Source organism: Ptychodera flava (genome assembly GCF_041260155.1).
Source record: "Ptychodera flava strain L36383 chromosome 3 unlocalized genomic scaffold, AS_Pfla_20210202 Scaffold_26__1_contigs__length_13983176_pilon, whole genome shotgun sequence".
Taxonomy (NCBI): Eukaryota; Metazoa; Hemichordata; class Enteropneusta; family Ptychoderidae; genus Ptychodera; species Ptychodera flava.
Window position 1 is genome coordinate 2,439,150 of NW_027248280.1, and position 12,341 is coordinate 2,451,490.

The window sequence follows — 12,341 nt, forward strand, 5'->3', positions numbered from 1 at the left end:
CTTCAGAGATTTGTTACTATAACAGTCATATGCAGTGCGTTGAAGGCTCAGAGGTTTATTTTCAGAATTCGACCAGAATGAAAGAGGTAAGTTATAGAGTAACTCCTTTGAGATCAACGTAAGTTGTTTGAATTTTTCTACGTTCCAGTTCTAAAATATAGGAGAAAATATGTAGCGTCGATAATTACACATGAGTAATCATGACCCTGTCATTTTTCCAGTGAGCTAGGATTCTATTCGAGGCTTATCCAGACAGCATTTGGAGTCAGTTTGAATAAGTGGCACTTATCGTATTGCGTAGCTAAGTCAAAACACTTGGAAATTCTCATCACTAACGAAAAATTGAATTTATAGCTCCTTCAGTTTGTCTTTGTTTGTTTTCTCTTTGCAAGAGAAGGGAACAACGCTCATTCGGGGTGCGTTAAGCCATGCTCTTATCGAGGGTTTGTGATTAAGCCTACTTGGAAAGCACAGATCAGTAAACATGATCAGCACTTCCACAATCCGTCGTCGAAAGTATTGACTACACACAAATAAATCAAAATTAGTGCCCCTTCAACTATAATCAAAGAGAATTTGAAAAAAAGCCGAAAAAACAGTGTATTCACGCAAAGGAAAGCAACATACAAGGCAAGGCAAGCTACTTTGCCTTTCAGTCATGGTGAGATATACGTAAAATGAAAGCGAGTCATGACGCCATGCCCAACGAGGTCCTTTTATATTAGGCAGATAGGGTACCCCTAAGACACAGGACAAAATTCGACCGCTAGCTTTCAGGAGAGCTTTAATCGTTTCTATTTGGTGAATGAGAACTTAGTGGCAGAAATTACAAATAAATATAATTTTCAGTTGTAGAGTGTATACTGCAAGCATATTAGAGACCAACAGTTATGTAAAGGGCACTCTGGCTGGAAATGAGAAAATCTGACAGCCCATTGCATTGCCTTATGGTATAGCAGAATACGTATTGTCCTTTTCAAGTCGTTCATTGTAGGGTTGTGCACGTGCTGGCTAACTTGATATTAGGCCGTCCATGTAACCTAATTGGTAGATTACGATTCCGATAATCTGATGAGATTTGGTATCATTTAAATTCCCTTTATTGACCCGCGCGTTACCAAAGTCAAGCCTCAAAGCCGAAGCAAAGGACCCAATAGCATATCCTCGACCATAAGCTGACTACGCGTGGGTAGATATTAAGACTGAACGCATGAATGCATTGAAAATGCTTACTTTGTAACTTTATTCGTTTCTGCACATTACACTAACACTGGTAGACATGGTTCAAGTCTGTGATATGTGTACGTGTGAGTGGGGTGAACGCGATGATTTATGTTCGGGTTTCATACCCGGATTTCATATGGAACGTGCAAGCGGGTGAATCCGGTAGAAAGTAAATCAATACCGCGCAGACTTAAAGGTAACGCGTTCGATCGTTAGGATAAACTGCATTGCGCTGCCAAATTTCAAATCAGTTTGTATGAAAAAGAAATGACAGAAGAGAAACTCTTGCAAATGATTCTATGTTTTTTTAATTCCATGCCCTGAACCAAGTCTACAACACAGGTATTGCAAAAAGAAAGAAAAGTGTACAAATTATTGTTCAAAAAGAGTTTCACTTCCTTGTCTAAATGATATTGGGCAACAACTATGAATAAAATTGCTCAATTGGATTTTATATGGAAAATGCTACCATCCACAATACGTTGAATTATTATTAAACCCAAAATGCACTGGGAGCGCATTAAGCTACAAAAGCTAAAGAATTTGTAAAGCGACAAAACGGCCTTGCACTATTCCCAATCATCTTATGACGTCCCGACGCCCATAAGGAAGTATGCGTTAGTCTGCGGGATGTTTATATGCCTATATTTCTGCTGGAGGATAAGGCTGACACAGTCAGTTTACCCTTTATCGATGCGTGACTTACGGAGGAGGTAATTCAATTGCTTTTTGATATTGTCTCAAAGTCTAAACTGTCTCGAACTATTCAAACTGACACACCGTGCTCTCTGAGTACACTTAATGCAGCATTATTCACGACCTCGAACAGGTCTATACCTCCAAAAGGTAAAGTCGCGATTTTACGGATGACGGAACAGATATGTCTTGTTAAAAGATTGACGTTCTGCATTTCTCCTTAATTGAGGGCTTATGAGGGAGGAGTTATGAAGAACTTTATCAGTTTTCCTCACCGATCCAACAAGACGATCTTCAAAGCATAATTGTCTTTATGGGGTGACGAAATTCAATTAACGATGGGACATGTCATTTGCGGTTTCCCATTAAATTGCCTGCTGGATATAGTTAAAAACAAGAAAAAAAACATTATCAATACTAGGTAAGATTCGTTAGAATGTGAGTGTTTTTATAATGAGGTGGCAATAAAAGATTAAAATTCTCAGATTGTAAACGTTGACGATAAACTTTCTGACAAAACTTTTCTATTTCAACGTCTGACTTTTACACATAGTGTTGTAAAAATACCCGGAACGCAATATAATTAACTACCATAAAAATTATTCGCATGCCATCGTGGTAGAATAGCTAAGTCTGCGGAGTCAAGCCGATGCGGTCATTGAAAAAGCCACCTTATGCTATCCAAGTGTTTGATGAATGCGCAAGATTCAAGAAGCAGTATAGCAACAAAATGATGACGTCATAGACGATGCACGGGAAACTACACATGCCAAATAATTGTAGGTACTTACTAAAATTAAAATCACTTGCAAGATCTCCGATTGCTTAGTTTTTGTGTCTGTTGAATAATGGTCGTATCTGCGCTCAGTGTTAGTGCATTTTAACGCTAACCCTGTGTGAGCCACTTTGTCTTACAGTTGCCGCATTTGCATATTATGTTACTCATCTTAGCGGCAAGATTAGCTGAGAATCTTACATTATACAAAGTAAGAAAAAAATTCTCTCCGACTACATTTCAGTGGCAAAATGTATCAATGCAATCTGTGAAAACCTTTAATTCTCCGCTCATAATAAACACTTCAAATACATTTGGGACAACCCCATATCCGTAGGTGTATAATTATAACACACATTTCCCATACTGGACACACGTTCACACCAAATGCTCTTTCTGCGTCTGTTGCACATTCTTATTTAGTCTAAGATTGGTGAAAAACTAGGGAGGGTACTCTCAAAGAACTATGTACTGGTATGTGCCACTTGCACGGGTCACATTTTAAAGAGATATTTTCAGCTTTGGCGGCATAACACCACATAAAACATTTAGTTTACCATGCCAGGGTGACGAAAAATCGTGATTCCTCTATTTGCTTTCACAATCACTTACAAAACTTGACTGATATGCCTTTTTGTCTATTGTCAAATTTACAGTGCTGGTTTATTGAAGTTTCAAGAACGCAAACGTGCCCACCTACGAAATCAGGAAAAAACCGTTGGTTTATTATTCCTAGGCCAGCCCAATGCCCAGGGTATTTAGAAGCGTAAGTGATTTGCGTACAACCCTCTTTGAGTATAAATTATTTTGTCATGAATAAACACGCCGAGCGTCCCTTCAAAACATTCCTGAGCTTTTTTCCTCGACTATAACTTCGGACGACACACACTGATCAACTCGTCCCCTACGTCTTCTACGACAAACTTACTCTAAGGTTTAACAGTCTTGTCCTGTTTGTCATTGCAGCAATGGCAAGTACTTTAGGTAAGTCAGCACGCTTTTATATTTTTATGTGAATTGTTTAGTATTATATTTGGAGTATTATATTTGGAGTTACATTTCTTCGTGGTAACCGTTAGGCTGTGTTAAATCCTATACCGTTCAATTTAGATGGGTCCTCAAAATGCATGAAAGGCACAGATATTTTTTACAGTATCATTCGGATCTTTTCTCTATGATTAGAAATATAGGATTAATAGCTCAAGCAATTTAAAACAGAGAGTACCAACAGTGTTTGATGTTTCTGTTCTTAAAACGTTACCGAACTTGTCTAACCTAGTCGTATTAATAGCTGACACATTTGTTGTCTACCTTTTCAGGATTAAGTAATGCACACCATAGGTGTTACTGACAATATATGAAAGTTATCGATGCAAACATTATTGTTCTTAAATTTGTAATTCCAAATATACATTTTGTGCTCTATCGTAACACATATTGCCTGTATTTGACATGCTCTCACACAAAAATCTCTCCACCCATCTGTTGCACATTCTTATTTTGTGGAGTACTCTCAGACAATGGATCACTTTTTCACAGGCCGCAAATGGGGCGACTTTTCGTCCAAACAATACCATACACATTGGTAGATATAGCCATTATCTAGAATAGGTAATATCCAAATGTAAATGGAAAATCTTTATATGTAAATGACTAATGGAAAAAAATAAAAGGTTTGTCAATAAAATCTCAAACAAAGGTCATTTTTGTTAATATCCATTTGAAGAGATTTTATGGGCAGCACATTTTTGCCAGAAAATATTGGAAGGATCCCCACAGGGTTGAAGAACCATCTCGGTGTCATGTTTTCCACCTACATGTAAAATTTGATCATATGACTTTTGTCTACGTGCAATTTTAAAGGCACCAGATGACCGTAGTGTCAACTTGTAAACAAGTGTGTCCAGCAGCACAATACTGATACAAAGGGATTTTATTATTCCTAGTCCATTTCCATGCCCAGGGCATTTAGTAGCCTAACAGATTTCTAAAAGTATAAATTATCTTGTGATACATAAGTACGCTTAACTTCCGTTCAGAAATATAGTGAGCTTTAGTTCCTTAACTACCGATTCTGGCCAACACACTCTAATAATCTCGTCCGCTGTGTTTATGACTTCTTCTTCGAGAATCTAACACAACACAAAGATTTAACTGTCTTCCCTATTTGCCAATGCTGCATTGGAAAATAAGGTAAGTCAACACGCTTTTTGAAACAATGTATTTTGATAATGTTTGAACTCTTGACCATCACCAAAAGAGATGGTCTCAAGCCAACAAATTTTTCACGGTAACCGTCAAGCTGTGTTAAAGCCTAAACTGTAAACTTTTAAAGGTGCCTAAACCCATCAAAAATGCAGACCCTTCAGGCATTGTTGTCCAGCTCGTGCATTCAATCGTAGATTTTCTTCGTTATAGTTCTTTTGAAGTATCTACAATATTTCGATATTTCGTTTGGTGCGAAACATGGAAAGGCCATCCATGAAATAGGCAATGCCAATATAGCTGGTTTTGATACATCATAAAGTGTGTTCACAATCATATCAGTATGAGGGGAAAAAAGAAAAGGATTAACAATTTACGAAATTTGCTACATAATGAATTGCACGCGCCGTCACTGACACAGTCTCCAATAGTGTCTTTGCTTGTGACCCTGACTGAAAGGCAGAGCTATGTTTGCAGCAAATTAACATGTCATTCGACTTTGCGTAATATAATAAAACCAATAGTAGTCAGTCTGACACTCATAATACAATAATAAGATAACCATTGCAGTACCATCACTACATTGCCATGACTATCTGGTATGGTCTCTGGAGCTTGAGTTAGGTGCTGCTACTTCTGTTATTTATTCCGACAATTGTACTCTGCTGATTTCTTTCCACCTGCCACCAGACCTGGATGTTATTCCCTCTGTTGTAAAGTTATTTTTGATCTGTCATCCCAACGGAAATGGTGTTGTCTCTGCCTCGGTCGCTGTCTAAGTAAGGGACCGGACATAAATTACGGGGGGGATGGGTCGCCATTTTTTGCGCAAGCATTTTTGAAGGGTCAAAAAATTTTGTACAAGCCTATGGGGGAGGGTCACCGTTTTTCATGCATCAAAGCTAAACATGCAGGTGCACGTATTGAAGAATATGAATAATGAAAATAAGAAAAAATACCTTCTGGCAGTTTCATTTTCTGCCATTTCAATTTTCGGCGCGCCGATCGGGCGCAAGTTTTAGGTAAATTCAACAGTTTATTGATGATCCACGCAGCCACATTGAGGCAAAAGATTTAGGTTGTCATCATTGCTACTTACCCAACTCCTCTGTAGTGCACATCTTTCCCTAATAATGACTGAAGGTTTCAACTTAGCCTTTCGATAACAATTGGGAGATAACTTATTTGATATCATTCTCCCATTGGCAATACATTGGGTATAGGTCAATGTCAAACGTTCATGTCACTGTATGTACATTTTTATTTTTTGAGGAATTTGACAGAATACAAACTATTTAGAATAGTGCATAGTGTCAACAATAACAAACAGAAGCTTCAGGTCAAACAACCTTTGAATAACAATTTGGGAGCAGATAACCTATGTGTTATTTGTAGTTTCCTCATAGCATACAATGTATAGTGAATCAACATTTCGGTGGAATTCCAAAATCCAATTTCTTGCACACACATGCACTTGTAACCACCTTAGTCTAATCAAGTACATTAATATCAATAATCAAGCATACATAAATACACAGATTTGCCGAGTTTTTTTAAAAAAAAAACTACTCATAGTTTCCTAATAGACTACAATGTATAGTGGATCAACATTTCGGTGAAATTCCAAAATCATGTTTCTTGCATACACATGGACTTGTAACCACCTTAGTCTAATCAAGTACATTAATATCAATAACAAAGCATACATAATTACACAGATTTAGCTAGTTTTGTATTTAAAGGAATTTTTCAAAGTTTCTTCATAGACTACAATGTATAGTGGATCAATATTTTACGCGAAATTCCAAAATCAAATTTCTTGTACACAAATGCACATGAAACCACCTTCTAATCAAGTATAATTATGTCATTTATTCAAGTCCATATATGCAGAAATAGTGCATGTTTTTATTTGTGAAAAAATTATTTACAGTTTTGTCATAGACTCCCATGTATAGTGGATCAACATTTTCAGCGGAATTCCAAAATCAAGTTTCTTGTTCACATGTGCACTTGTAAACAACCTATGCTAATCAAGTACATTTATATCAGTTGTTGAACGTGTATAGATGAACAGATATTGCTAGTTTTATATTGGAAAAGAAGAAGTTGGAAAAGGAGAAGTTTCAGGTCAAACAACCTTTGAATATAATTGGGGAGCAGATAACCTATGTGTTATTTGTAGTTTCCTCATAGCCTACAATGTATAGTGTTGTATAGCTGTATAGCTGTTTTTAGTCGGATGTTCGTCCCTAACCCCGGCTGCACATGACACAAAACGAACCGTCATGTAAACGGACGCTTTTTCAAAAAAATACACTATGACGTCACTTGTTTCGAACCAGTACGGGCAGGATATATCAATTTTCCGGTCACGTGACGTGTTCTGGCGATTCGCGACATCTACATCAGCCTGATAAAGTCCTACTTTTAGGACAAAACGTTGTGTCAACATTACCAACGCATTATAAACAGAAAATTTACAACCAGATCGGTAGATGTGTGTAAATACATTTGCCTGATTTGCCTGCTCTTACCAAGCCACAGTACGAATAACACTGCGGCCTACCTTATGACTCTAGTTTACTGACCTGGACATAATTTTAATGAGCACTATTGCTATCATGTCGGTCTAGACAGTAATAATCAGAGCAATCAGCTGAAAAAAAGTTAACCATAAAGGTGTTAGGACGCACTTATAGGAAATTCATGAGTGACCTTCACCTTGTGCGCCACTTGCTAAATATCATCAAAAAGGCAGCGCTCAGGATATGGGTGAATGTATCCACCAAGCTCATAGACGTAATCGACAAATACATATTTCTCCTTACTTCACCGTTGCAGTTTCAAACGTACATATACGGTGTGCATGGAACCAAACAACAGCCTCTGAGAAATTGGCTTTGTATAACGATAACTTTTTCTGTGATTGTGTTCAGTGATTCGCATTTGATGACCCCCCCCCCCAGTGAATTAACCAGAGGTTTTCATGTGTATGACAGGTAGGGTCTTACGTTCATTTTACAGAATATGTATAAGGTGGTGTGCTATTCGAATTCAACAGAAGTAGTATACATAATGTTTGTTCTGGACATCCAGTGGGCTGTGGGACTCTTAAATCGTCAAATAGATGCTCCCATCCCCAAAAATTCCTTACGTCCTCTTCATTGGGTAGAGGTCGCGGAGGCATGGGCTTTGGGAAGGGTATCCCCTGATGGGTTGGTAACCCCTTTTGCTGAAACTCTCTTAATGGTTTTTCAGTACCTGCTGGATGATTCCTCTAAGTAATGAGTGGGTACCCCGTTTGCTGCTTGTGGCTCCATTTGCTGCTAGTCTCTAAAGGGACGTTCAATACCTGCTGTGCAGTTCTCTCTACAAAGCTAACCTCACATCACAGGCATTCAATTTCCGCCAGCCGGGTGTATTCCTTTGCAAATACCCTTTGAATCCTACCGAAATTCCTCTGCTCTCTGTGCCATAGTTTCGACGCCTCATGTTTCTAACCACACCCTCCACAGAGAGACAACCGATTTGTCAATCCCTTACCACACACATAGCAAGGCTTCGTGCACGATCCTCTCCTGAGTTTGTGTCTGTGAAATTTACAAAACTCGGCTATGCATCTTCGACAACAGAGCTGTACAGAGCTCAATTTAAGTCACTGGCAGGTGTTTTTCCTTTCCTCATTGATGTGCTTTTTGGGATACCCGATTACCGCCGGATGTTTAATTTGAAAGAACAAGGAGCACCGCAAGGGCACAACACTCTCATCAGCGAAAGTGTGTCCCAAACAAACACCTGTTATTATGGGGCTTGGGAACTTCCATTTACCAATTTAAGGGGATAGGCATCTTTTTACAAAAGACCCAATTTTTCAAATTGGTAAGTGGAGGCTCCCAGGCCCTTCTCAAGTGACCCTAGATTTTAGACTTTTTGGGGTGGGAGCCTACGTTTGGCGATTTAAGAGTCCCAAACCCACTAGTGGCCCAGAACAAACATTCTGAATGCTACTAATAGACCACAGTAAGTATATTTTAACTAACTGTATTACAGGCATGACGACCAAATGCATACCTCTGTGTTATCCCAACAATTTCAAGTGGGACAGGGACGAAGGTAAACTGGTTAAATGTGGTAAAACCAGGGGTAAACTTGTGATGTGTGAGGACGCTCTGGATATTTTCATTCCATCGATGGACCAATCTGCCCAGTAACTGTTACTGGTCCTGCAAGGACAGGGAAATCATACTTGGCCAGTCAGCTGATCGAGCCGAGGCCATTTGACTGCGTGTTCAAAACGTCAAGTAAAATGCAGCCAGAGACGATGGGTACGTAGAGTTATCATTATACAGTTTAGTGATGAAATGATATGATACAAGGCCTAAACTGTTCAAGAATTCGACCCGACGAACATTACCAGGAGCAAAAACTTAGGATAGAATCTGGAAATTCATCTTGCTGCTGCTTTTGTGCAATTTTAGTGCTTCTGCCACGTATTTAGCGTGCACATAAATGTTTCAGGTAACCCAACCTGCGCTATGTAAAACCCTCCAAACTTATTGTTTTCGTATTTCAAAATTCAAGCACGATTAAGCCGTACGTTGCTTTCCTTTGATCAGTCCCATAAAAATAAAATGTTTTCCATTCGCAAAGAATCAAAGTCCCGGCCGACCTCCCCTGAATCTGAAGGCCATGTTAAATGGAAACACATACTATTCTTATGCATTAAACGTAGGAATATGGATGAGTACCGAGGTATTTAAGAAGACCTTGGAAAGTGGCGAAGAAGTGACAGTGGTTGTCCTGGATACGGAGGGACTTGGCGCCTACGACGCAAATAATCAGGATGATGTGCACCTTTTTACATTGATATGTCTCCTGTCTTCGGTTTTGGTCTACAACAGCAGAGCAACCATGACGGCAGAAGATATAACAAAATTGGGGTACGAATAAACCAGTTCAATTTTTTCTTTGTTTCTTCTCACAATTATTAAATATATCCAGGCCCCTACTCTGCTAGTTTTTTGCTCACTTTAAAGACCGTTGAGTTGAAATTCCTTTTTTGTAAAAACCGAATTTTCAAAGTTCCCTCCGAGAAACTTTACGCAGGAAAAGGCAACTTCAAATTTAAACTTCGGTAGTTATTTTTACTTGATCTAAAATTTGAAGAATTAGTCGTATTTTTACATATGTACCACAGTTTACTTGCATCGAAGCGTGCGCATATTACCGGTATTTGCACTGCAGTGCAATACCAAAAACATTGTGCCATTACCAATTTTGACCCGGATTTTTTTTTTTTTTGTAAACACAGAAAAATGTCGTCTACAAGATTTCATTTCACTTTGGTTCGATGCTAATTATAGTAAAATGCATGACATTACCGATTAAAAACTACGACAAAGAAAATTGCATGTACTTATTATAGTGTGAGGATGATTTTTATTATCCGGAAGAGCAGTTTGTTTGTCAGCGAAGCAAAAACATTGACAACGGGCGACGTCCGTTTCTAGCTCCATGGATACACGGTACGGCGGCCATCATACATCGAAACACACGTAACTGCGGGCGCAGCGAAGCCAATTAAATAGTTAATAACATTTGCAGAGACGTTTTTGCCAGTAGTTTTTTCACCGGACATTCCCTGTTTACAATAGAAAGTCACTTTTGCATGCAGTTTATCCTGTGCTTGTTTGTCCTACACGCTATTGATAACAGTGAGCTCTTGTGTGCCACGGTGAACACTGAAATTTGATCGTTCGACAAGTTAAGTTTGCCGTATCTTACTCTTAAAATTCCTTTAAAAATCTTCGAACTGTTATTTGTATGGATCATTTAGAAGAATTTCAAGTTCAAAATGTGAAAAAATCAAAAGCATTCCATGCTCAAAGTTCTCTTCTGTTGGCTATCTATGGCATGTTGCCACGTATGTGTGAGCGATCGCAAGCAGCGTTCGAGCCCTCGACGTTCCTCTTATGTCATCATTGAAAAACAAGTAAACAATCAAATCAAAATAGAGGGTGTGGCGGCGTTGACCAATGAAAAGTGAAAGCTGATTCGATGCCTCATTACAGTGATGTCAATGTTATATAACTCTTGTATTCCAGCAACCAGATACCCTCACTTGCCGTTTATAACCTCTAAATATAAATCCAATAATTTGGTCCTGCGTTCGAAGCCTTAACCAATTGGAGGGCGTAGCTTAGTGTCTTCCACAACTCTTTACACAGGCAGTTTGTGCATCATAGCAAATATTAAATATCGACTTTAAACCCTCTCATGTTTACGTCTCTTGTGAGAACGCAGCAAAAAGTAGAGGCATGGCGGACTTTCAAATAACATATTTATGTCTAACAATGTCCCTTGTAAGCATTTTTTGACTCTGTAACTTTATCACGGGGAAACGACTTTACGTTTTGATGCATATGTTACTGTGAAATCGTGATACACTGGCTATGCACAAACATGATAGTAAGCCTGTCATCCGATTGTATAGTTGTTTTTTTGAAAAAAAAAACACCATTAGAAATCCATACACATCTAGTCTATAACATCTATAATATATAGTACAGGTAAATCTCGCAAATTCAGTTCTTACTCACCCTTTCAAAAATACCATTAACTTACTATCAGTTTGCATTTGCAACTTGCTGTCAACGTATCCTGTACGTTATCAGATACAACATATAATTTAGCGAAGAAACAAAGTTTATTGCAAGGTGGATTACCGAGCACAGAAAGACGATTGTATCATAATTCCTGTTTTATTTTTCTAACAATAAATAAAATGCCCCACTTTATAACTAGATGTATCCTGGCTGTGACACGTTTGTTTTCCTAAATAGGAAAGAAAATGTTTAAGAGCAAATTTTCTTGTATTTTACTATGGTTAAGTTACACACCACTCATCAGCTTGAGTTTGGTCGACAACAACGGTGCTGGTAATTTGTCTTTAACACTACATTATTTACATTCATAGTTTGGTAGGTGTTCTTGGTGAAGTCATTCGTGGAAAAGAGGTCAGACTGTCCGATGAATCACAGGCCAAGGACTTCAGAAAGTTTTTCCCGAATTTTTTGTGGGTGATTCGTGACGTCACATTGGACTGTACTCTTCCCCGAGGTAGTAAATATGTAGAAGTTGATATGCACGAATAATGCTGAGAGAGGTAAGCTGTGATATATGGTGACTATGAATAACGAAAACGTTTTCCGTGCGCATGAGTATTTGTGTGTATAGTGGGAGTGGATTCCGTGTCAATGGGAGTGATGGATGTGTAACATTTTAGTCGGGCGCCACCTCGTGGCGACATGACTCATTCTGTCCCCAGTGCAATGAAGACGCCCACATTCTTACGGTGTTTTCTGCCATTGAGTGTGTCACAAAATACGTCGACTCTTACTATCTGACCGACCAATATTTTTCGAGAAAAATTTCAATT

The 12,341-nt window shown here is 38.6% G+C and overlaps 1 long non-coding RNA gene across 1 annotated transcript; it reads left to right on the forward strand.

The window, feature by feature from the left end:
• The first annotated feature begins 3,405 nt into the window (after positions 1 to 3,405).
• LOC139125910 (uncharacterized) lies at positions 3,406 to 9,834 on the forward strand. Its single transcript, XR_011550401.1, has 4 exons — positions 3,406 to 3,461; positions 3,662 to 3,679; positions 8,954 to 9,228; positions 9,636 to 9,834. It is a non-coding gene; the product is annotated as an uncharacterized lncRNA (long non-coding RNA).
• The last annotated feature ends 2,507 nt before the right edge of the window (positions 9,835 to 12,341 follow it).